A 26112-nucleotide genomic window follows, 5' to 3' on the forward strand; every position below is an offset into this window, starting at 1 on the left:
TGACCTCAGCGTTAGGTTGGCTGATGTCAGTGCTAGTGCTTCTGGAGGACACAAATGCATGCTGCCTGCACCCAAGTAGAGTTTCAGCCCTAAACAGCCTTCCCAGGAGAGATGTAGGTCCTTCCAGAAGGAAGTCCTAGTGGGAAGAACCCAACTGAACTTTCAGTTGGGAGTCATTTCCCTTATAGAGGGAGGGGGATCCTAAAGGGGTTATTCTGTGAGGTCAGGAGGAGTCCCCGGGGCTGGCTCCCGGATGCTTCACCCACCCCACTCCGAGCGGCCTGCAGCCCTACTGTGTGCCTCGGGGCCGGTGTCTGAAGGCACCAAGCAGTCCGCAGCCCCGGCCATGCAGGCCTGCCCTCTGGAGACCGTCTGCAGCCCGCCTGGCGAGCCGCTGCTCCCGGCCCCACAGCCTGCGATCGCCGGGCGCCTGGAGTTCCCCGTGTGGCCGGCGGTGGGCGCGCGCCCCGCGAGGCCCAAGCCCGCTGCCGCCGCGTGCGCCGCCGGTGGCCCCGGGAGCCCCGGGGTCCCGCGTCCCGGGCGCCCGCCCGCCCCCGGCCCGCGCGCCGCAGCTGCAGAGGTCGGTGCGGCCCGTGCGCGCGGGGTCCGGGCCGCCCACCTGCCGCACGGCGGCCCCGGCGGCCTGGCCGCGCGCCGTCCCCGCGGCGGAGGGGGATGGGGAGGGCGGAGAGCGCGGAGTTGGAGGCAGACACCGCCTCGGCGGCGGGCACGGTGACGGCCGCAGACAGACGGCGGCGGCGGCGGGAGACGGCCCCCTCCTGCGCGGGGAGGCGGGACACCTCCCTGGCGGCCGCGGCGCTGCACCCCCAGCCCCGAGGCGGCGGACCGGGCCGGGGACGAGCGGGCGAGCGCGACTGGCCCTGCCCGCCCCGAGCGAGCGAGCGACACGGCGGCCGGCGGCCGGGGATCCCCTGCGAGCCGGGGAGGAGCCGCCGCCGCCAGACAGACTGCGAGTCCCCGGGAGAGGGAAAGGGGGGCGGGGAGCGCGCGGGGGGCCGGGGGTGAGGTCTGCGGCTCCTAGAGCCCCGCGAGCCGCGCCCCCCGCCGCCGCGGCCCCGCGCCCCTCCCGCGGCCGGCAGGCAGGCCCGGCGGCCGGAGAGCCGCACTGCGGGCGGCCCGGCCCCGCTCCGGAGGGACGGCCGCAGGTGAGTGCGGACCCGGGTGGCGGCGGGGACCGCGGCGTCTGGCTCAAGTTCAGCGCTGCGCTGCGGACCGGGATTTGGGGGTGCGGGGGGTGCGGGGGGTGTGCGGGGCGGTGGGGATCCGGGGACAGGACGCTCCGGGAACCGGACACCCGCGAGCCTGCGCCGTCGGCGGGGGCCGGGGGAGCGGCCGGGCACCGGGCACCCTCCCCACCCGGGCGGGCGCCTGGGGCGCGGGTGCCCGGAGTCTCCGGTGGGCACCGAGGCCATCCTGGGCTCTCGATCGCTCGCCCAGGGGTGGCTGGGGGACGAGGGTGCTTGGCTGAAGGTACACCGCCGACCCCCCCCCCAAAAAAAAAAACCCCAAAAACAAAAACAAAAACAAAAAAACACCCCGTTTTCTATCCTGCGGGTGCGGGACTTGGTTCCGCGCAGCCGGGAGGGAGGCCGGCGCCAGCGGGAGGGGGGCCGCTCCCCCGGAGGTCTGGGCCCCCTCGGGCCTCTGGGTCGGGGGGACTGGAGGTCAGGGGGAAGCGGGAAGGTTGTGCAGGACCTTGCAGGGGAGTTTGCGGAAAGAATGGGGGGCGGGGGCCGGCCTGACTACGGACCCTTCGACCTGCAGCCCGGCGCCCCGCAGCCTCACGCCCCGGCGGCCCCCGGCCCCCCGCGCCGGGCGCCCGGCCAGCCCAGGACCTGCCTCCCCGGCGCCGGCCCGGGGCCCCCGCGCGCGTGGACGTCGGCCCGGGGCGCCCGGAGCCCCCGGCGTTGCTGGAGCCGATTGTCTCGGCGGCGGCGGCGGCGGCTGCACTCAGGCTGGGGCTCCCGGCTCCGGAGGAAGCGGCGGGCGTGTGTTGGGTTTCTCTCTGACCCTCTCGGTGGCATGAACAGGAAGCGGCGAGCACCCAGCCCGGGCGGCACTGGCCTTTGTGGCGGGGTCCGCCTGCGCGGCGGGAGGAGGCTCCGGGACCCCCGTCCTGCGGGCCGCCCGGGGTGGGGCTGGGGGCGCGCCCTGTGAGGACTGCTCGCTGGAGGACAGTGGGCTGGCTCTGTTCGGGTTCATCCGCTGTGGTGGCAGAGAGGACATCTGCTTGTTTTTAAACTTTTTTTTTTTTAATTGGATAAGGAGGAGGCTTCTCAGCGTGGCAGAGATTTTTCTGGAGGGCGGCATGGGCGCGTTGTGGGTGGGTGGCACCTGGAGAAGGCGCATGGGTCAGTGCCCGTTTCCCGGGTGTGCTGGCAGGGCACCGCGCTGCTGTCTAGACTGCAAGGAACTCTTTATGCTGGTAGCAAGTAGGGCTCCCTCGCTCCTCCTACCCGGGCGCAGGCATGATTGCTGAGTGGCAATGGCCACAGAACCAGCTTCATTTATTTATTTTTTTTAGTCTTTTAATGAGCTAGAATTGGATAAGTTTGATTTGCTTCTTTTCTCTTCCTTTGTGTCCCTTCTATTCCCTTCTTCTTTCTTATATATATATATTGGCAACTTCTTGTCCCTGGACCCCTTCACATATAGTTCAGTGCTTTCTAAATGTTAAGTGTGATTGTGATATTGGTTGATGACCTACTGTGTGCTGGGCATGGTGGGACGCGAGGTGAGGTAAGTGGTACAGAGGTGTTGATTCAGAGAGCGGCGGTTCATGAGTTTCTTGCAGTGGAGGTGGGTAGAGATGGTGAACAGCTTGGGCTCTTAAAAATATCTGGGTTCTGTGGCTGGCTCAGAGGTTGGTGCCTGCCCTCAGGACCACGGCTGGGAAACAGTCTCTTAAAAAAAACCGGCCCTTTCCTCTTGCCTGGCTAGCTGAGGATGGTGTTCTCCCCTTTGTATTTCCCCTGGAGCTTCAGGACTGAGGATTGAATTACAGGAAAGATTCTGTAGAGTCTGCACCGAGAAGCTGCCATTGCACAAGCCATGTTTTGCATTTTGCATATGCGTATTTAGTCTTTTCTGCTATTTGTATTGAGTTTACTGTCATCAGTACATCTGCCTTTATATTCTGCAGAATTCTCTCGGAACACATTCTTTATGTTTAGTAAAGGATCATAATGTCAAATTTGAGTCATTACATGGACAAATGAGTAGATCAGAATATTACCCAAGCACATTTTTGGATTATGATATTTGGTTTCGTATCAACCCTTGAATGCAAAGCAGCACTTTTTAAGAACGGGAGGAATTCTTCATGATCTTGGGAAGCTTCATTCTTTTGAGAGCTTCCTGTTACTATTGACATTTGAACACACTGTTAGGAATTAGATGCCAATCTGTAAATGCTAGTAAGAAATTATTTGTTGCCGGAACCGGTTTGGCTCAGTGGATAGAGCGTCGGTCTGCAGACTGAAGGGTCCCGGGTTTGATTCCGGTCAAGGGCATGTACATTGGTTGAGGGCACATCCCCAGTAGGGGGTGTGTAAGAGGCAGCTGGTCTACGTTTCTCTCTCATCGATGTTTCTAGCTCTCATCCCTCTCCCTTCCTGTCTGTAAAAAAAAAAAAATCAATAAAATATATTAACAAAACAAAAGCAAAAAAAGAAATTATTTGTTGTAATGGAGTTGTAGCCGCATTCCTCTCTTGATTTAAACTATCCCTCTACTTTCCTAACGTTCTGCTGTTGCCCTTGGAAGAATTTGCCCTCATTGGCCATGGTTCTAGCTTGTGTAGGTTTATGATTATGATGAGGAGGACCGTTCCCAGGAGGCTTTGGGGTCTGTCTCCTGAATCCTTCGAGGGCCTTGGTTTGCACGGCCACCATCCTGCAGGGGAACCCAGCCAGTGCCAGCTGCTTATTTGGGGATTTTGTGCCAATTTGTTAGATTCAAAGTCCACCTTCACACTCCCCCCCCCCTCCCCCACCTCCGAGTATATACATACGTAGACAAATATTTATTTTCCCCCGACTGCTGACAGTGTCCTAAGAATAGTGTAGTTGCCTGGCTCATGAGAGTGAGGGCCCATCTGTAGAGGTGTTTACAGTTTGGGACTGTGCTGTGGTCTCGGTTGATGCAGCAGCTCTGCAGAGCAGCCTTGCAGTTCAGGGATGCAGTGTTTTATCTGGGCCCCCAGAGGGGCACTTCCCAGCTGGACAGGGGAACATGGAGGTGAGAGGGACTTTTGCTCTCCGAAGGTAGTTCCTGGCCTCTGTCAAGGAGAGACCACTAAGCTCTGTCTGGGTTCCCTTGGCCCTGCCCAGCTTTCAGTCACCCTGTGTTGACAGAGGGAGCTGCTCCGTGTCACCATGTAAAACCCAAGCACTTGGAGGACGCAGAGCAGGGACCCTGGTGACAGTGACTGGTTAGGTCTTTCTGGTCGCCCTCATCCTGTTTCTCTTCATCTTTCTTCTGAATCTCGGCTTAGGGAGTCTCTCTGATGTGTCCATCCTTTTGGGTGAGAGTTAATAGAGAAAACCCAAGGAGCGGTAGCTATAAAAGATTATTTTCCATGTTAACCTGGAAAAATTTTCAGAATTGCTTAACACACTTTATAGAGGCACATGGCTGTTATACGTGAACAGTAGCAAAATAGCTAAGTAGTCCCAAATTGCTCTTTCCTCCCTTCGCCCTCCTCCTCCCTTCTGCCTTCCATTCCTTCCTTCCTCTTTTTAGGTCTCCGAAAACTCGCCTGGAAGCCATTATTATGTGATGTCAAAGTGACTTTCTGCCTACATGGGATTTGTTAGTCTACAATTACACCTTGACCTATATTATGGGTGTTCATGGAAGGTGAACCTTAAGTTTTAAAATAGGAATGTAAAGCTTCTGCCTACTATTTGAAAATTTAGGCCACAAGACCTGCCATTTTTTAGGGAGAATTTTTTTTTTTTTTTTGGTCTGGCATTACTTGCTTCACTGTTAAGCACCTATGGGAAACAGCCACGCACCTATCCTATTAAATGGATTTATGTTTCCAATGAATATTGTCTTTTCCTCTGTCCTAGGAGGACTTGAAAATAATATCTGTGTTGTCTCCTAGCCATGCGACTTCAGTATGGATGGCTTTTCTTTGAATTCCCACTAAAAATGGCACTCTGGCCTTTTCAGCTGTTTTTGTGAGGACTTTTCTTTCTGCCAGGCTTGTTTTCCAGATAGGTCTTGGAAATTACGGAGAACACAGCTATAATTTCTCCCGTGATTGGCAGCTGAGAGCTTTCCCGGACAAAAATAAGGCTGCACAGTGCCAAATGGTTGACTTTTCTAGAATAAAAACTCTAAAGGGTATGCAAAAAGTCCTCTGGTTAATATATTGGCATTCCCAGAACCCACTAAAACTCCGGCAGCCTGCCAGACACCACTTAATGAGGATGCAGAATGTCTGGCTCGAATCCCCACGAGCAGACGGGGGTGGGAGCTCATGTCCACACCCTTTATTAATTTTTAATGACTGTACTTTTGTTTTGCAGATTTTGTTCTGAACCCTCTTTCTACCCCCCTCCCCTATGACTGACCCCCACCACACCCCTCTCCCCATCCATTTATTTACTCATTTATCCAGCATTGGAAAAATGTTGAGACTTTTAAGGTTAAGAATCCTGCTGAGAGATCATTTCTGTTTGCATGGGTTTCTTTTGTTGTTTTTCTTTCTTTCTTTTCCTTCCTTCCTTCCTTTTTTTTTTTTTTTTTTTTTTTGGAAGGGGAAGAAAGAAAAGGAGGTAACTTTTTAAAAACGATGTTTTATTGTGTGCTGGAAAAGAGAAGCATTTCTGAAACTTTAGGTTTGTCAGACAGTTTATATGACAGTGCAAGTCGCTGCTTGCCAAGCTCCAGACAGATTGCTAATGTTACATGACAGGGATAAATAAATTACCGCTGTCTGCAACATGCTGCTCGCACTGCACACGCACTCTGCAGCCGGCGGGCCGGGCAGCGCGCACCCAGGGAGCCTGCTGGCTGCAGCCGCGGAAGGAAGGCCTGTGCCTGCCGCTCGCCACTCTGGGCCTCGGCGCGGAAGTGAAAAGGGTGTGTCTCTCGCTGTATTTTTGGCAGCGCTTCAGGGCAGCAGGATCCGCGGAGCAGCTCTCTGTGTCCTCAGCTTTGCCGGTGGCTCTGCCCCCGGATCCTGCCCCTCTCCCCTACCTTCCTCCTCCTCCATCAGAGCACAAGAAACTAAACTTTGCTCTTTGATGGACCTGCTCTGGCCCTGTGGTTCCTCAGGGCCAAGTTTCAAGCTGTTTACAGTTGCGTTCCTTCTGCAGGTGCAGACACTGGGAACAAATTGTCTGAGATAAGTGTGGTGCTGCCCTGGGCGGGGGCTGGGTGGCACTCCTGGGCATATAATGTACTTTCATCTCTGGCAATTTGGATAGTCAGCTGGCAGAGTGACAGGTGTAATGAACTTAATGGTCTTGCTCTAGTTGTTGGTGGACACACTGCTCATATTACGAAGCCACCTCCTAAACTGGGCCCCTGCCAAATGACTCACTCTTCTCTTCGCAGACTGGATGCGGGACCTGGGCTGCTCGAGTGACGTTACGAGCAGGAATTGGGTGGGTGTGAGCAACATCTGTGTGCCCTCATCCACACGATCCCTAAGTGGATCTAGAATTTCTTTTCCATTGTTCTTTTTTTTTTTTTTTTTTAAATATATTTTATTGATTTTGTACAGAGAGTAAGGGAGAGAGATAGAACGCTAGAAACATCGATGCGAGAGAGTCATCGATCAGCTGCCTCTTGCACACCCCCTACTGGGGATATGCCCGCAACCAAGGTACATGCCCTTGACCGGAATCGAACCCAGGACCTTTCAGTCCCCAAGCCGACGCTCTATCCATTGAGCCAAACCGGTTTCGGCCAAGTACGGTTGTTCTATCCAGTTTGCAAAAAGGCTCCATCCCGTTCCCCCGCCCCTGGCCAGCCGCCCTCCCCTGCCCTCCCCTGTGCGGTGCGGCCGAGGCCTCCTGGGTAAGTGGGTGGGCTCCTTGCCTCTGGGGTTTGCAGAACGGCAGGCCTCCTCCCGGCCGGTTGGTCCCCTCGCAGGGCCACCATCCTCCCGAGATGGGCTGGGCTCCTGGCCACTGGTGGTGGAGGTGCGGCCAGGGATTATTTCCATTGGCTCTCAAGAGTTGGGGAGGGAATTTTCATAACAAAATCTCTCTGCTTCTGGAAGGCAAGAGCAGAGAGCCCATAGCTTGAATCCAGGCTGTTTTCAGAAGGGCTCCTGGACCTCTGATACCCCCCTCTCCCTCACTTCTTCCACCAGGGCACTTGGTCAGAGAATACTAGCAGTGATTCCAAACACTTGCATACCACTAACTGTGTGCCAGGCAGTGCTTAGGGCTGCACGCACATTATCGGATCTAATCCTCACAGCAGCCTGTGACTTAGGCACTGCTGCCATCCCCTGTTTGCCGGAAGGCCACTGGCAGCCCTGAAATTGCCCAGAGTCCCAGCTCTTGTACATAAAGGGTGGAGTCTGCTGCAGCCCACGCGGTGTCTCCCTGCCGCCATCTGGGTCTCCCTCAGGGACCCCTTACCAGCTGGGTGGAGGGGGACAGTGCGCTTCTCTCCTTGTCCCCACACATTCCAATGACTCTACCCAGCCAACAAGCTCCTTCCTTCTTGCCACCTTGACTATGGCTCTGGCTTATACTCCCCTTACTTTCCTTCCCCATTCTTATTTCTAACTTGCTCTCTGTAACCTATTTTGCCTATGGCAAGAACCTCAGTTTTGGTGATTGAGCCGATGGTGGCTTTGTTTGGCCACATCAGCCTCCAGGCCTCCAGTTCCTTGGAAGACGGTGGTATTCTGCAGTTTCTAGCAAACGACTCCTGTGGGTGTCAGAGCCTCAGGACCTGTTTTCTGGTTGGCCACCTGGGGCTTGTGGGTCTGGGGGTGAGGGTGGACGGGGTGAGGCCCTCCCCAGTTGTCCATTCACTCAGTACTTGGAACATTTTTCTTTCCCTTTGCTCCTCGCATGTGGGGTAGAAAAAAGAAAAATAATAGTCTTTAAGATTCATTAATTAACCACACATAACATCTGATGAGTAATATAAAAATATTAAATAGCTATTGCACACATTTCACCTCTTGTGAAATATTGTCCATCTTGGACAAACCTAAGTGTTTGAGATTACAGAACCTAAAGTGAGTTCCCAAGAACTGAGGCTTTTTGGGGTCTGGCAGGACAGCGTTTCAGTGCTCTCTCACATCGATGTTTCTCTCTCTCTCTCTCTACTCCCCCCCACCCCAAATCAATAAGCAAATCCTCTTGTGAGTTTTTTTTTTTTTTTTAGTTCATTGTAGTGTTATTTTTAATAGAGAAAACTGGTAACAGCTTCAATGTGCCAAAGCAGGTTTTGTAAAATAACAATATAACTATAGAGTAAGATATATTGGAGAATATTTAAAACTACATGAAATTTTTGTAATAGATCCCTTTGAATAGATCCCGAGGAGGGAAGTTGGTGGGTCTAAGAACTTTGAGAGGTTCCTCCAAGAGCATTGCCAGGTTGCTTTTCAGAAAGTATGGAACACTATAGATATGAGGGTGGCTGCACCCTTGGCAGTGCTGAATATTATTATGAAAAAAACCTTTGCAAATTTGGCAGTAAGTGGTATGCTGTTTAAATTTTCCTTCCCAGTTTTTTGTTGTTGTTGTAAAAATCTGGGTTTATGTCACCTGAGTCATAGGTGAACAGTTTTGCTGTTTGTGAGAGTTTTGTTATGGGCAAACGCAATGATGTTATAGTAGATGATCTCATCAGGAGGATAGGCCTTTGTGCTATTTTAAATTTAAATTAAATTCTACTCAGGTAAGTTAAGGACATGAAACAGTCTAATGATATATTTTTAAATGAAAGTACAGGATTTTATGGCCAAGGACTGCACCTGGTCTTTTCCCGTTATCCTAACCCTTCCTCATAGGGGTGTCTGGGATTCACCATAGAAGGATGAGGGCCAGGAGAGGGAGTGGATTCAGCATCTACAATAGCTGCTTACAATGCTGTGGGACATCTTGTTCAGTTACCTCTCTCCATTTTAAATGTCTGCTTTTTGAGATTAAACTTTTCCCTAGTCCTGTACCCAAGGATGGCGACATAAAATTCATTCCCCTAATTTTCACTTGATGGTTGTTGATGCTCAACACTTAATGGCTGGTGCCCTCTGCCGCCTGCTCTTCACTCCTTCCCTCTACAAATTTGGCAGAGTTTTCTTCTTCTGGCTAAAGCCTGAGCCATTTCAGAGTCACATGCAGCCATTAACAGTGTCTGGCCTCCTAAGCTGGCTGCTTCTGAAGCTCGAGAGGAAGGAAAAATCACTTTAGTTGGTTGCCATTTTCTAAAGATAAGTCAGTTTTGTGTTTTTTCAAAAGCTGTCTTTTCAGTTGAAAGGTTGGGACTGGTCAGAGGGAGCAAGATGTAACACCCCCATTTTGGGGGCTAGTCCCAATTAGCTTGTCCTATTCACATGCATCTACATGCATCCATTTGTTCAGCAGGTGTGGGTGCCCAGGGGTGCATGCCGGGAGTGTGCACCGCCTGTGGCATGGCCCAGGAGCAGTGTGCAGGGTCTCCGGGGGGCACTGTTCTGTTATCTGTGCCCAGGTGAGTCCCTGCCCTCCAGGCACAGCGGGTGGGGAGTCTGCTTGGGCAGTTGGGCTTGGCCCACATCTCTCCCCTCCTGGCCACACAGTGTACCACACTCTGCATTCCCCGGTGCAAACCTATCTTATTTGTGGCTGGCGGTGCCAACGGTGCCAAGGACTAGAAGATGGAGCGTGCAGAGGGTCCAACGGCGGGAGGGCCAGCTGGTGGCCATGCAGGTGGTCTGACCAGCAAGGGGTGGACGAGGTCCCCAGGGTCCCTTGCTGGGGTGGGTGGGAGTTTCCTGGGGGAGTTACATGCTAACGATGCTATGGAATAGATGTTTCTGGAACACTTGCTCAGTGCACTTGGGGTGATTAAAAAATACAGCTTGTGTCCTTTTCCCCTGTTTGCTGTTGGCTGATGTGTGCAGGACTGACAGACTTATGTTGAGTTTGACCTTGCTGGGTTTGGCTAGTGCCTTCGGCAGAATGACCCAATGCCAGAATGCTTTTCTAACAGGGACAGAGGGCCCTTTTGGACGTAATGAGTGCATGATTTCCAGGGAGGAGGTGATGTTTACAGTTGAATGGCTCTATTGAACATTTGTTTCTCTGCTACTTTGGCTGTTAATATAAATATTACATCCTTACAGAATGCAGTTTTCATCCTATTGGTGTTTAAATATGAAATTTAAAATCTTTTACTTCTAAACTGGAGGTCCTGGGATTAAATTTTTTTTTCCATCTGAAGAGTAATGTAAAAATAATAGATAATTATTGTACACATAGAGTTACAGGCACATAATTTATGTAGTAAATTTAGACCAGAGAAATCATGATATTTGTTTTCTGATAAAGTTGCACAGTAAAAGGAGAAGGAGTACCTTGCCCAGTGTAGCTCAGTTGGTTGGGTTTCATCCCATGCACCAAAGGGTTGCTGGTTCAATTCCCATTTGAGAACACATACCTGGGTGGTTGGATTTATCCCCAGTGGGGGGCGTGCAGGAGGCAGCTAATTGATGTATGTTTCTCTCTCTCTGTTCCCTTCTGCTTTCCTCTCTCTCTAAAAAAATCAATAAAAATCTTAAAAAATAAAATGGAGTGGGAACATTAGTTATTTAACAGAACTTTAGTGCTTTACTTTGTAATGTGAATCCTTCCTCTTTCACTGTGATACCTGTTTTATATACTGGAATTTAAAGATCAGGCATGCCTAAGCAATGGCTCCCTTTCTGGCCTCTGCGTGGAGCAGGCTGTGCCCCTGGACCCACCTGAGAGCGTGGCAGGCCGGAGCAGCTGCCCGCACTTGCTGTCCACAGCGTGTGGCAGGGTCTGAGCAGGCGTCCTGGCTCCTGGTTTTGAGGACGGTTTTGCCATGAGGGCTTTTCTTTTTTCCGTCTAATTGTGTCTTCTGGGTTCTTGTCCTGCCATGTCCCTGGAAGGCTGTTTGCCTGGGGAAGGTCAGTTTGCCCTTCTCTAAAACAGCTATTTGCCCACCTGTTAGGTTTTGAAGAGGATTAAATAAGATAATGTATATGCTCACCAGCTGGGAGAGGTCCACTGGACTCTCAGAGCAAATGCTCATTAAATGGCGGCCATTATAAAGTCAAATAAGTATTTGCCAAGTGCCCGTCCAGCCTGGTGGGGTGGACACACAGCTCCTGCCCTCTGGGGACTTGGAGACCCAAGGAGAAGATAGATTACGTGTGCAGGAAGCAGCCAGAAAACAAGAGTGGGCAGTTGATAAGTCTCTGGTGAAGAGTGGGAATCACCATTTATGCTATTAGGAAAGGCTTTGTACACGGAGAGTGAGGGTGGTGAGCTCTGATGGCCTCACTCCTTCCCTCCCATCCCTTTCCCTCTGCTCCACATCCTTAACGAGCATGGGTGGCCAGGCACTGCCTCTGTCCCCACCCAGCTGCTGCACGGGTGATGGCCTCCTGGGGGAGGTAAAGGGCTGGGGAGCTAGGAGGACTTCCCTGTCAACTCTGGTCAATCAAGGGGGACTTCACAGACAGACTGGCTTTGGGCTGAGACTCGGTGAAAGACAGAGTTTTGCCAGGTGGACAGGCAGGGAGAGGGTGGGCTCCATTGGTGACTTCCAGAAAGCTGTGTGCATTGGGGTCTAGAAGACAAATTCTAGAGCTTTTAATTTCTATGTATAATATGTATAACACACGATGACTATAATATATGCATGTAATTTATAAATAAATACATGGTGTTCCAAAACATGTATATACACTTTTAACAGCTGATAGCTCAATTGATGTTTCTTTCTTTTCTGCCAGAGTAAGTTTTGGACAAAGGAAATTCATCCTAAAAGGCTATTGGACGTGTGAAAAGGCAGTTGAAGTACAAATATTGCCTTTATAATTATTCAAAGTGTGTATACTTTAACACTTTTAACAGCTGACAACTCACTTAATTTTTACTCCTTTCCAGGTTTAACTGATTTGAATATGAGTGAAATTGGACTAAACTTTGAACAAAGAAAATTTATCCGCTAGACTTTTTTTTTTTTATGGGGATACATAAAATATAAAGTTTATAGTACAAAACTGGCAACAGTTGACGAATTGAGGGCGCACAAATACCAAACAAAATTATTCTTGATGTTTGCAATTTCATTGCTTCTTGGTATCAGCAGTGCCTGGATCAGAATGGTTATCGGGTTGAAAACAGACATTGACAAAAAATATTATTCATTTCTGTAGTTTCTTTTAAAATTTGAAAATGAACTGTATGTTAATAAACACTGACTTTATAATCATTCAAAGCGTGTATGCATTTTTTTTGGGACGCCCTATATACGTGACCCATGGGTATGTGCTCACACTTTTGCTCATAGGAGTGTATGATTTAGAAAATTGGGGGAATCCTGGGGGCCATGGGAACACGTGTTCAGAATAAGGGCGGGAGGGAGCAGCCGTAAGGGTGAGGAGGGGGCTGTTTATTTCACTTTGTCTAAGTCAGTGGTTGGCAAACTGCGGCTGGCGAGCCACATGTGGCTCTTTGGCCCCTTGAGTGTGGCTCTTCCACAAAATACCACGGCCCGGGCGAGTCTATTTTGAAGAAGTGGTGTTAGAAGAAGTTTAAGTTTAAAAAATTTGGCTCTCAAAAGAAATTTCAATTCTTGTACTGTTGGTATTTGGCTCTGTTGACTAATGAGTTTGCCGACCACTGCTCCCAGTGATACCTAGAGTTCCTGCAATTTAGAACTCTGTGCCCTACCCCAGGGACGAGAAACTGAGTTAATGATGGAGACCGAGGCCAGGAGTCTGCTGGCGTTCCCTGGTTTGGGCTTAGGTCTCCTTCAGTAATTTAGGTGGCAAATGCAGTGCTTTCTGATCTCCTGGGGCCGTGGGTCCCTGTGATCAATGGGACAAACAGGCAGTGGCAGCAGTGAGCCCGGAGGTGCTTCCACGCGGTGGCCCACCTCTGAGGAAGGCTCCTGGCCTGAGGGACAGGCCTGATGAGACGCCCTCCCCGCTCCTCCGAAGGGAGCCTGTCCCCGCACCAATTCTAACACACCCTCTGCTGCTGGCGAGCAGGGCGCTGTGATCTCTTAGCTTCCTTGGCTTGTCCACCGAGGAGAGGAGATGGCAAGATGTCAGCGGCCCCTTCTGGCTTGTTCTCAGGGCTGACAGAGGGCAACGGGGAGCAGAGCCCGGCGAGGAGTCTGGCGGCGGCTCTGGGAGCTGGCTGAAGGGCTGAGCTCCCCGTACGCGAAACACTCCGTTTCCGCGTTGCTGCCGCGGTTTTACTGACACCTTTCTCTAGGCAGGCCGCCTGTGGGTGCTTGGCCTCCCTGCCTCGGGGGTGGACAGCTGCGGAGGAGGGATGGCCAGCCTCAGAGTCGCCCTTCAGTAGGGTTCTGTCGGGGAACCAGGAACCTTCTGCCCGCATCTGGAGAGCTTAGAGGCAGAATTCTGTGGCATGTGTATTGGGTTTGGTTATATATTTACACAGAGGATTTTGCCTCTGAACTTGGAACTCCAAACTCATCTCTAACTGCCTTGTGGGCATCTCCTGATCCCCACATGTCCCCCACGACCCCCTTGGTTCCTCCACACCTCCACCGCCCTGTCCCATCTCAGCAACTGCGTTCCCGTTTGCCCAGTGATGCAGGCCGCACATCCTGGAGGGCTCCTTGACTCAGGCCAACCACAAGTCCTGTTTGTTCTGTCTTCAAAGTCTGCCCCGTGTCTGGTCACTTGTCACAGCACTGCTGCTGGCAGCTCAGTGTGTCCTTTCTCCCGGCTCATGCTGGCGTTTCCCGACTGGCTGCTCTCCTCCTGCCTCCTCGTGTGGTCTCAGCCCAGCCATTCCAGTGACTGCGCTGCTCCTCTGCCGGGCACAGGTGCCGGGTAGCCTCACATGTCTGTCCCCTCCCTTCATTCAGGCCTTGGCCAGGAGTCTCTCCCAGGGAGGCCATCCCTGACCATGGGCCCTGCCCAGACCCTGTCCGGTTTCCTCCGGCTGTTCCACAAGTGCGGGCTGTTACCTGTCCCGGAGTAAGTGCAGGAGGCGGGCGTGTAGCCCAGGGACCACAGTGGCGCCACAGAAGGCAGGCAGCACTGGGCACAGCCTGCGCAGGGTGGTGGGCAGTGCGGCATGTGCAGGGCTCCAGGCTCCAGGCTCAGGGTGAGCCATCCTGCTCCCTTCTTCCTCTCAAAGCCTGGGTGGGGCAGGTGTGGGTGCTGGGCATCTCGGCTTAGTCACCTCTGGTCAGGTCAGACCTTAACGCCGATAGAGCATCCCCTTGGCCAGGCTCAGGTGCAGCCCCAGGAGTGAAAGGAGTGAGATGGCAGGCACATCTCAGTGACATCAATGCCATCGCCATCCCTGCTGCTGCTCGCGTGTCCTTCCCCCCCCCCCCCCCTCGGTCTTAGGTTTTTCTACTCACTTACCTTAGCATTTTATTTATTCCCCCAGAATAAGCTACCTCCTAGGAGTCAAGAGAAGCAAAGAGAAGCAACTGTTTTCTGGACCAACTCTTGCATTCCACCTCCCCTCCCCTCCTCACAAATTCAACTTGCTGGCTAAATAAATCTTGGATGACTTAGATGTTTTATATACGTTTCAAACACATTTATCAAATTGTAAAAGGTCATCAGATTTGTTGATTTTATTGAGATCATTAGAGGTAGATGCGTTCTGTTTAGGTAAGGTTTCATTGTTATAATCTTGGTTCCCCAAGAGCTGTTTTCCTCTCTTTTTGGGATCAGGAAAAGTTCAAAGTAGAGAAAATTATGGTCTATGAATCTTTCCCCTCATTTCTTCACAGAAGACAGTTTGACAGGTCCCTGGAAGTTTGACTCATCTTCTAGACATCTGACTGTGCTTTTATTCTGGTATTAGATATGTCTTCTTGACTTTCATTTTGTTGTCGAGTTTAAAACCCACAAAGATTAGTAACCAATGGGACAGGGGAGAAAACCCCGAATAAGACATTCCAAGTAAGACAGTAGTACACTTTCAGCCTGCGTGTGACAGCCTTGTCTGCAAATGAGAAGGTCAGCCTTGGATGGGTCAGATTCTTCCCTCTGCAGGTTTTTCTTTATTTTTAAAATATATTTTTGTTGACTTCAGAGAGGAAGGGAGGGGGGAGAGAGAGAAACAATGATGAGAGAGAATCATTGATTGGCTGCCTCCTGCATGCCTACCACTGGGGATGATCCTGCAACCCCGGCAGGTGCCCTTGACCAGAATTGAACCCGGGACCCTTCAGTCCTCAGACTGACACCCTCTCCACTGAGCCAAACTGGCTAGGGCTGCAGGTTTTCCATCCAGAGACACACCTGCAGTCCTGCCCTGACCAGTTATGGTACATGCCCACCCCAGGTTGGCTGGTGAGGGCTAAGGTCCAATCTCTGCCTCTATTAGGAATCTCTGGTTTGACTCATACCAGCACACATCCCGTCACCCAGAAAACAGACTGGAGGAATTGTACCAGGCCATTACAAATAGATGTTTTCCAGCCTTGGCTGGTGTTGGTCAGTGGTTAGAACGTTGACCCTGAGGGTTGAGGGTTTGATTCCTGGTCAAGGGGTTGCAGGTTTGATCCCCTGCCCCGTCAGGGGCTTGTCCGGGAGGCAACGAATCGATGTAGCTCTCTCCCATCCATGTTTCTCTCTCTCTGTCTCTCCCTTCTCCCGTTCCCTCCCTTCCACTCTCTCTAAAAATCAATGGAAAAAATGTCCTCTGGTGAAGATGAATAAAAATAAACAACAACAAAAATAGATGTCTCCAGGGTAGTGCTATGGGTGATGTAATCAAAATTATATCTTTTCCATATTTCCTACAATGATCATTTTTATACTACGGACACTCCCAGTTTTTGATTTCCTTAAGGTGTGTGTGTGTGTGTGTGGGAAAGTCACTTTCTGAAAAATGGTGGAAAACAATTTGATGTGTGTCTTTTTAAGCATTTTGGAAGCGCGATGGAGTTGCTATGGGGATGCTAAGGTTTACTCTCTACAGAGCGCGGTTCCATCTGGCACCACATGCTCCCTGAGCAGAGCTGGGCAGCCCTGCACAGCAGAGTTTCTCATTAGACGTGGAAACAATTACCCATACGATCTCAATTCCATCTTCCCCCCTCAAATCACCAGTTAGCTTTGATCTACTAGCAGGAACACAATTCTGGGCTGCATTCCACAGCCTCTGACTGCTCCGTGCCTGTCCTCACCTGTGGGACTCGGTGCGTTACCTACTGTCAGAGGGTTTCTGTCTTCGCTGGTGGCGTGGGGGGTGTTTCCCGAACAGGGCGCACAGCCTCTCGCTTTTATCACCGTTGGAGCTGATTTTCTTTTGCAGAAGTGCTGACGTTTCTTTCGGGGGCTCTGTTTTTATTTCCCTTTGCTTTGCCCCTCGAATGCACGGTCTTCCTTCCCATCATGCACGTGCTTAGAGCCAATGTGGTCCCATCTCGATTAGAATGAGGTTATAACAGTCTGTGCCGGGGTCATGGTGGAGACATCATACATGCAAATAAAGTTCAATGTCAGTGTGAAAAGCAGTAGGCTTTCCCATCGTGTGGGTCTTTGGTCGTCATCGGAGGACTTGCAGGGCTAGCATAGTGGTGCAGAGCCTGGCGTGGGGATGCCAGGGGGTGCCAGGCAGCCAGCTGTTTGGAATCTGGTGGCATTCTCAGAACCCTGGTGGGCGCCTTCGGCTATGTCCCAGAGGGACCCCCATGTTGGTGCTGCTCTTGCTCTCATTTTGGGGGTGTGGTTTTAGGCCGGTCTGAGTTCCGGTTCCCTCCTCTGGGAAGTGGAGGTGGCAGCACTTGCCGCCCCCTTAGGGTTATGGTGGCTGTCAGATAAGATGGCGCGGGCGTCTGCTTTCTAGTAAGGTGCATTGCCCCGTGTCCTGACCCCTGGCTACTGGGTATCCTGCCCACTTTCCCTGGCTGTCTGGCAGCATATCCGGGGATGGCCCGTTAGCACCTATAGTTTCTCTCTTAAATGCCTGGCACAGGAAGGTTGCTGTGATGGATGGGCTCCTGGACAATGACCGGCGGGCACGCCAGCTGTTTGCCGTGGTGACAGAGGCGATGCTTTCACTCTCGGCCTCAGGGCCAAGTGGAATTAAGGTGCTTGTGCTTAATGGAAAAGGCCATTGGAAGCCATTCAAGAAATATGGATGCTTGCTCCTAGCTCTGTCCCCAGGAAGCATTGACCCCAGAGCAACTCAGGATCCGGTCCTTCGGTTGCTTGACCGCCCCGGGCATGTGGAGAGCTGCCGGTTAGTTAAGAGGAGAGGGTGAGCGAGAGAGATGTTCCAGTGGACAGTCCACTAACCTGGGCTCCCGTCTCTGCTGAAATGGGCACCTACGTGCCCTGGAGAAATGAAACGAGTTGGTCCCTGGGGTGGCGCCAGCACCCAGCAGGTGCTACAGGTTAGTCACCGCTCCTGTGTTTGGAGCCAGTGGCTGTCAGATGCCCCCACAGTGGCGCTCAGCAAAGGCCTCTGTGGGTGTGTCTTGCCCATAATCCACGGGCCCCCACTTCCGCCCCAGCAGAGCTCATGTGGCAGTTTCTGTACGGAGTGTGAGCATAAAGACCGCCGCTCGTAGCTGAGGGTTGGACAGAACATTTGTGTCCTGGGTCCCAGCGTGCCGGTGGGGGGCCTCGCGGGAGAGGAGAGGATGCTGGACATGTTAAGGCAGCTAATCCAATGAGATTAGCCTCCTGAGCTGCAGGGTTGGAGGGGACAAAGGGTATTGAAGGGACCACTTAGAAGTTTAAACAGACTCAGTTCTCTCTTTTCACCTACCTCTTGTGTAAGGATTTCAATAGCTCCTAAATGAGCTGGCCTGAATGGCAGTAGCGCCCTTTTAAATTCTAATTAGCTTGTGAATTAACTAGTATGAATTTTTATTAGTCAGGATGAATTACAGGTATTAATGATTGTACGGTCTTAGAGCAAAAGGAAAGTAGTAGTTATCCAAAGAGGTTTTCGGCCAGCCATCCGCCGAGGGACTTTAAATAGTCTCAGAAAGGCTGTGCTCGCTTTTCACGCTGCATTCTTTACCCATTCAGTCCCGGACCCGGGCAGTGCAGAGCGGGGATGAGATGTGGGCGCCTCCCTCTCCTCGGTGGCCCTGTGAGGAGACAAGCCCGCCTGCCTGCGGCTGCACCAGCTTGGGCTGCACCAGCCTCACCACTGGCAAAGGCTGTGGCTGTAGCTGTCCCTCCCAGGGCTGCCTGTGGCTGGCTCTGGGGCTGCCCTGTGTGTGTTTGCAGTGTGTTTGCCATGCGAGTGTTGGGGGCTGCTCCGGTTTGGCCAACGAAGGGAGTTCATACACATGTCAGTATTTCTTTGGCCTCACTATTTCCAGACAGACTTGCACGTGGAAACTCATTGCTCAGTAGTTAAATAGGGAGTGTTTTCAAAGACCCAGCCCAGGCCCATTTCAGTGATGGAGATGGGTCACCCTCATGGCCGGGGGCTTTGGGAAGAGTCTCAGGTTTGTCTACAAGCAGAGCAGCTGGGATGTCCCAGGCTCATGTGGTCCAGCTGCTGAGAGCTCAGCTCCTGGTCCTGCAAGTGCTGTGAGCTGTAGGCTCAGCTCCCTTCCACCCCCTCCTCACCCCTCACCCCGCACCATGCCTGCATCCTTCTCCAGGCTTCCATGCCCTGCGTTCTTGGCCTTCCTCTGGGCTCGTGGATTGGGATGCGCTACTTCACCTTCCCGCTTCCCAGGAGGCTCTCCAAGGACTTGTCAGCACCCTAGGCTGGCAGATTCCCCTCTCTCCCCAATGCTTTCTCAGAGTTTGATTATAGTGTGTGTGTGTGTGTGTGTGTGTGTGTGTGTGTGCGCGCGCGCTTATACTTGCGTTTGCATGCATTGTGTGTGCATGTCACACCTGCCTTCCCCACAGACCACAAACTCTCAGCCATTGAGGTGTGTATTGTGTACTTTGATATTCCAAGTACTCCACATGGGGACTGGTACATGTGGGGTTTCTGTGACTGAGGGCAGAGTGGCTGGATGAGACACAGTGGCATCGGGGATAATGGCAGTTTATGGTCTAGTCTCATGCTTTTCCCCTAAGGAATTGATTGGCCCTGCTTTGGCAGACTTGGTCGCCCACTTCTGTATTTGTGTGCTGTTGGGCACCTCAGGTGGCACCGTGCTAGTTTATGAGGACCCAGAGATGCGTGAAGTTCCCCGCTGGCCCAAGCGCTTCCTGTGTGATTTCCTGTCATTGTCTGTGTCTGCACAAGTTCAGCCAGAATATTCTTCAGGGGCAACCTCACAGAGGCTCTCCAGCAAGCCTAGCATTCATCCTCACTCCGCAAAAGCGTTAATACTCCGTGAACTGAGATGAGGCAGAGATCTCTCCTGGAGATAGACATAATCTTGGTTAGATCAGCTTCAGCGTGGTGTGTCTGAGGGACACACACTAGGAGCAGAGGAAACAGTGGTGAATTCACTCCCGGAGGCCTTCCCGCCAAAAGGCTGCTCTTTGTGGGCCTCGATGGCAAGCCAGCCTCATAGCTTCGTACCCCGACTGGCCAATTGGACGGTGCAGGGTGGCCCTCCAGATGCTGGTGTCCCCCCCAGAGTGGTGCTGCAAATAGCAGAATGCTGCCCCTCTACCGCCACCCCTTTTCACCTCATGATGGGGCCTTCTGGATGCTGGTTGCCTGGGACATTATTATTAAGGTGATCCTACATCAAAGCCACTCTTGCTGGAGGGTGAGGTTTTAAACACAGCTACTCTGTTGGCTGGCACATCTTTGTATTTCACTGTAATTAAAGGTAAATGTGGCAGGGTTGAGGTCGTAGAGACGCTCATGCACCGCAGAGGTCAGAGCAGGTTGAGTTTCGGGAGTGGTGGACAGCTTTCATTGGCACCTTCTGCCACTTGCAGGAGACAGGAGGACCTTGTTGTGGTGTATGCTGTGGCTCCTGCCGCCTGTCCCCTTCTGCTGTGGGGAGAGGGCTCAGGCCCCAGGCCTCAGTTTCTCCATGTTGAAGAGTAGCTCAGACCGGTGTCTCTACCAGAGACTACATCCCACAGGAGGTCTCGGATGCATTCCTTCTGTACCGCTGCATACTCTTTATTTCTTTGTGCATGCCCAGCTTCCTTTCAGGAGTGATTTAAAGACAGCTACAAAATACGTGTCGTGTTAAACAATAATAATAGATTGAGGGTTTTTAGGAAACAGAATGTGAAATTGAACATAGCTTTATTAACCCCGGTATTTCAGACATTGACTTACTAGGATCCTTAATTGACAAGTGTCCAGGAAAGTCCGTTGAGACAGTTTTGTTTAGAATTTTAGTATTTCAAGTTTTCCTGACAGAAGTACATTTCAAGTCACCCCAATACCAGTTTACATTTCTTTCACAGTGAAGTAGTTAAGGTTTCAGGAGGTCATTTAAGTTTCTCCTAGTGTTTTGGTTCAGGCCTGGAGCTGTATTGGAGTGATTATCGACATCTAATTACGGAAGGGCAGGCATGAGCTGTGTGGACTTCATTCAGATGTAGCAAACCTACCTTCAAGCACTTGCTAATTATTTTCATTAAGGAATGGATTTTTCAGAACAGCAATACAGATATTGATAATGTTTTACTTTCTAAAATGTGATAATCATTGAATACTTGGTAAGTTTACATAGTATTTAGAAAAAGAAATAACTAAATGCAAAAGGTACTATTTTATTAACTCTCATAAAAGTAATTTTCAAGTCGTTTATTTTAATCTCATCTAACAGTTTCGCTTGGCCTTCCTCTCAGCTCTGACCTCACTTGTCCCAACTTAATTTCAGTTGTTAAACAATTAGAGCCCCCGTTAGCTCCAAATTATCGCTGTCATCCTAGTTAGTCATCTTATTTATTTATCGGGAGCAGCCGTGCTGGCAGCTCCTTTGCCTTCTCTCCATTTTGCCGGGAGCATCTCATCTGCTTGTCTGGGAGGCTTAGCTAGTGCTCCTGGTGTGCGCCCTGTCTTTGTGCCTTTGTTCCCGCAGCCCTCCTGTCTGCATCCCCTATTGGAGCGTCTCTGAGCCAGCTTTTATGCTGGGAGCACTCAGAGCCTTTGTGTCTGACCCCAGCTGATGTTAATTTCCCAACCAGACCATGTTTTCTTTGAGAGCACTTTACAACTCAGCTTTCTAAAGGGGGAAGGCCACCTTTCCCTGGTCCGTGTGGGGTATGGGGGCGGGGCCTAGCCTCTGCCACTCTGGCTCTTAACGTTGGGCATTTACTAACTTCTGTACAGTGGTCATAAGAACAGCTCTCAAACGGTGAGGAGGGAAAATGAGACAATATGGAGACAGCACTTGAAATTTTACATCAGCACCCAACCATCCGTCCATCCGCCAACCCACTTACCCACCCATCCATTCTTCTACCCCACACAACTCCACCCACCTATCTAGCTGTCACTTATTAAGTTTAATTGCCAACTACAAGTTATATTAATGGTAGGGTAAAGGCCCCAGATTTCCTATATTTACCTACCTATGCCTCTTTTTTGTTATTGTAATTCCCAATTAGCCTTTGAAATCTTTAAAAAATATTTGTTGATCCATATGAATACAATTACTTACTTTACACTGCAAGTGTTAATACAAGAAGCCTAGTCTTCCATGCCTGGCTGGTGTGGCTCAGTTAGCTGGGTGTTGTTCTATGTTGAAAGGTTGCTGGTTCGATTTCTGGTCAGGGCACACGCCTGGGTTGTGGGCTGAGTCCTTGGTGGGGTCGTGCAGGAGGCAGCTGATCAATGTTTTGCTCTTTCTCTCTCCTCCTCTCCCTTACTCTCTCTCTCTAAAAATCAATTTAAAAAAATTTAGATCTCTCTTCCTATCTTATGCACATGCATGCGCATACACACACACACATTCATATACCCATTCAGATACACACATGCATATCATGACACACACCCAGCAAGTCTTATGTTTTCCTGTTCCTGTGTGAAGTTTGAACTTTTATCAAGCTTATCAATTGACCATATGGTTGGGATTTTCTATTTTCATTGACATGTGGGATCACTCATTTTAAAGTTAATAAATATCTAGAAAGTATGTATCATACGCCTCATTAGCAGTTTTGCTAGGCCAGTGGTCGGCAAACTCATTAGTCAACAGACTCAAATATCAACAGTACAACGATTGAAATTTCTTTTGAGAGCCACATTTTTTAAACTTAAACTTCGTCTAACGCCACGTCTTCAAAATAGACTCGCCCAGGCTGTGATATCTTGTGGAAAAGCCACACTCAAGGGGTCAAAGAGCCGCCTGTGGCTCTCCAGCCGCAGTTTGCCGACCACGGTGTTAGGCACTTGGGAAGAAACAAACGAAAACACATGAATTAACTGTCCCGTGAACCTTATCACTTTTGCTGGCATCACTTCTCACACATACGCGAGCCTTGGGGAGTGCTGCCACCTGCCTCGGTCCCCTGGACATTGGGTGGAGGCGATGGGTGCCTGCAGGCAGAGCTGTGCCTGAGTGAGTGCCATAAGGTCAAAATGTCCAGAAAGGACTTTGAGGGCAAATGGGATGCTTGAATCATGTATGCAGGAGTGACTCAGACTTTTTGGGATCACATGTCCCTGGACTTGGAGGAGTACCCTGTGTATCACCCAGCGAGTCCTGATTACGCTGTGCCCCACGCCATGGGAGGCATGCTCACTGCTACCCCGCCTCACCGTCAGTGAGTCCTTATTAAACAAACTCCAGGGATAATGGGGTAGATTCGAGGTGAGACAGGCGAGTGAAGGGAGTTTTTTATTCATACATTGGCTGCAAGTGAAGCCAGTTTGAGGGCTGCCTGAAGTTCTTGCTGAGTTCATTCCAGCAGAAAATACTCCTCCTCCAATTAATATTCATATAAGATTGGGCAGATGCTTTGTATACAGAGATTATTGTCATCGTCTCTTTCCAAACGTGGAAACGAAGACTCGGAGAGATTGAGTGACGTGCCCAAGTCACAAGGCAGGAAGGAGTTAGCTCACATCTTGGACCCTGTCTCCATGGCTTGCTGCAGCCCACACATTCCTCAGGAATGTGGACAGCGAAGCTTCTCTGAACAGGATGAGAGCAGACAGGATGGCGGATCCTGCTGCAGGAGGGGCGAAGAGAAGCAGTGCTTCCCAGATCACGTACCGATGGCAGCTCCTGGCCTTCGGTTGGGGGTGAATGAGCAAAGGCCCTTACAATTCCGCTCAGGTGTGAGTGTGGGCCTGTTCTGTACCGCTCTTCCTCTCCGGCCTGGTGGGAGGACCACGGGACAGGGCGTGCAGAGCGCGGAGCACATGTCCAGCCTGCAGTGGGGCTCCGGGTGCAGAACACTGTTGTAGTCAATTACGCTTTTCTGCAGAGTGGGTCTCTGCCTGGAGTTACAAGGCAGGCACTGACAGATGTAGAAGTAGATGCTCAGGAGCAAATTAAAAATGCATTGTTAAAAATGGATTCGAAGTGTGAACAAAGATTGGCATGAAGGTTGGGCTCCTGTATTTTTAGAGGCTAATTAAAGTGCACGAACAATGATAAATTCATATAACCCATATTGTCTAAAATCATCATAAAGCATCCACTGAAGAGCTAATGTCACAGGATGCTGTGCTGGCAGCCTGCAGAGGTCCAGGTGGCCTGTGGCTGTGACTGCCTTCAAGCTCCACCTGTTCTTGCCCGTATTGAGGTCAGACTGTGCTCAAAGGTCTCCGCCTCGAGGACCTCAGCTGCCCGGCACCTGGCGATGTGCAGTGGGTGTGACCCTGCTGCCCCCAGTTTGGGACATGTGTGGCGTTCCCCCATGCCTTGTTTAAATCACTGACAAATCTGTGGTCAGGTTTCTGTAAAGAGCTTCCCCGCTGATGAGGAGAGGGAGAGCAATTTATTATTTATGGGTATTCACACACTGAGGTTGTGTGCAATTGTTTCCCTTGAGTTGGCCCCGGCCTAATATAAAACGCAGATGCCACAGCCATTACCGGGGGGCCTGGCCCGCTGCCTATTGGCTGGGGTAGGTATTGGAGTGGGCAGGGTTCTGTAAAGAAACGTGATCCACAGTGATAGAATTCCCCGTTCTGTCAGTGTCTTGGAAAATTGGCCTCCAGAGATGAGCTGTGGAATGAGCTGTGTCAGAGGCTGTCTTCTCCTGTTGCAACGCTTAGCCCGCTTGTTTGGAGGAACTGGTGGTCTGCATTCCTGCCGTGCTCTTAATCACACTTAGAAACAGGACATTTGCATGGAAATAACCAGTCTTGCAGATCACAAGTGATCAATGACTAGAGATTTTCAAAACGTTAGTTTTGTTCCTGGAAGTCTGTGATACCTTTTTATCTATAATCACTTAAAATTTTTTTTTCCTAACAGCAAATGTGTACACATTCATGGCACATAGATAGATACAATGATGGCAGTTTAAGGGCAAAGCAGACCTGGGGTAAACTTAAGGCTCCTAAACGTAATTAGAAACACATCCATTCTCACTGATAGTTTTTTTTGTTGCTTTTTGTTTTGCCTGTCATAATTCAGTTTAATTTATTGGGGTGACACTGGTTAACAAAATTATACAGGTTTCAGGTGCACAATTCTATGACACATCATCTGTACACTGTGCTGGGTGTTCACCACCCCAAGTCTAGTCTCTGTCCATCACCATTTATTCACCTTATACTCCTCCACATCTCCTCACACCCCCTGGCAACCACACACGGTTCTCTCTCTTTTTGTCTCAATCCCTCTTCTACCCACTCAGCCTCCCCCCATCCCCAGCAGCTGTCAGCCAGCTCTCTTTATCTATGAGTCTGTCTCTATTTTGCTTGTTAGTTCATTTTGCTCATTAGATTCCACATATGACTGAAATCATATAATACTTAGCTTTCTCTGACTGGCTTGTTTCATTTAGCATAAATTTCATTTAGCATAATCTTAGGATAAGATTTCCTTCCTTTTCTTGGCTAAGTAGTATTCCAGCGTGTAAATGTACCACATCTTTTTTACTTACTCATCTACTGATGGACACTTGGGTTGTTTCCAAATCTTTGCTAATGTAAATAACGCTGCAATGAACATGCATATATTCTTACAAAATAGTGTTTCAGGTTTCTTCGGATTAAGTCCCAGAAGTGGAATCTCTGGGTCATAAGGCAGTTCCATTTTTAATTTTTGGAGGTGACTTCATACTGTTTTCCATAGTGGTTGCACCAGTCTGCATTCCCACCAACAGTCACCAGGGTTTCCTTTTTTCCACATCCTCCCCAACACTTGTTTGTTGATTTATCAATAATAGCCATTTTGACATGTGGGGGGTGATATCTCATTCTGGTTTTAATTTGCATTTCTCTGATGATTTGTGACATTGAAGATCTTTCCATATGTCTACTGGCCATCTGTATGTCCTCTTTGGAGAAGTGTCTATTCAGGTCCTTTGCCCATTTTTAAATCAGATTGTTTTTTTGTGTTGAGTTTTATAAGTTCTTCATAAATTTTGGATTTATTAACCCCTTATCAGATGTTTCATTAGCGAATATGTTCCCCCATTCAGTGGATCATTCATTTTGTTGATGGTTTACTTTGCTGTGCAGAAACTTTTCAGTTTAATGCAGTCCCGTTTGTTAATTTTTTGTTTTATGTCCTTGCCTGAGGACATATATCAGAAAAAATATTGCTATGAGAAATGTCCGAGATTTTATTACTTATGTTTTCTTCCAAGATTTTTATGGTTTCCAGCCTAACATTTAAGTCTTTAATCCATTTTGAGTTTATTCTTATGTGTGGTATAAGAAGGTGGACTAGTTTCATTTTTTTTTGCACGTATTTGTCCAATTTTCCCAACACCATTTATTGAATGGACTGTCTTTACCCCATTGTATGCTTTTGCCTCCTTTGTTAAATATTAATTGACTGTGAAGGTGTGTGGGTTTATTCCTGGGCTCTCTGTTCTGTTCCATTGACCTG

At 50.2% G+C, this 26112-nt stretch overlaps 1 protein-coding gene across 5 annotated transcripts in view; it reads left to right on the forward strand.

The window, feature by feature from the left end:
• The first annotated feature begins 605 nt into the window (after positions 1-605).
• LDLRAD4 (low density lipoprotein receptor class A domain containing 4) overlaps positions 606-26112 on the forward strand; it is a 305793-nt gene continuing 280286 nt past the window's right edge. For 3 of the 5 annotated variants that reach the window (XM_084887340.1, XM_084887338.1, XM_084887342.1), the window contains exon 1: positions 611-1166. The gene's annotated coding sequence lies outside the window, so the exon portion shown is untranslated. Of the gene's footprint in view, positions 1167-6591; positions 6713-6950; positions 7057-26112 lie in introns of all 5 variants that reach the window. The other 2 variants (XM_084887339.1, XM_084887343.1) reach the window with 2 other exon arrangements.

This window comes from Pipistrellus hanaki, assembly GCF_964339955.1.
Source record: "Pipistrellus hanaki genome assembly, chromosome: 6".
In the NCBI taxonomy this organism is placed as follows: Eukaryota; Metazoa; Chordata; class Mammalia; order Chiroptera; family Vespertilionidae; genus Pipistrellus; species Pipistrellus hanaki.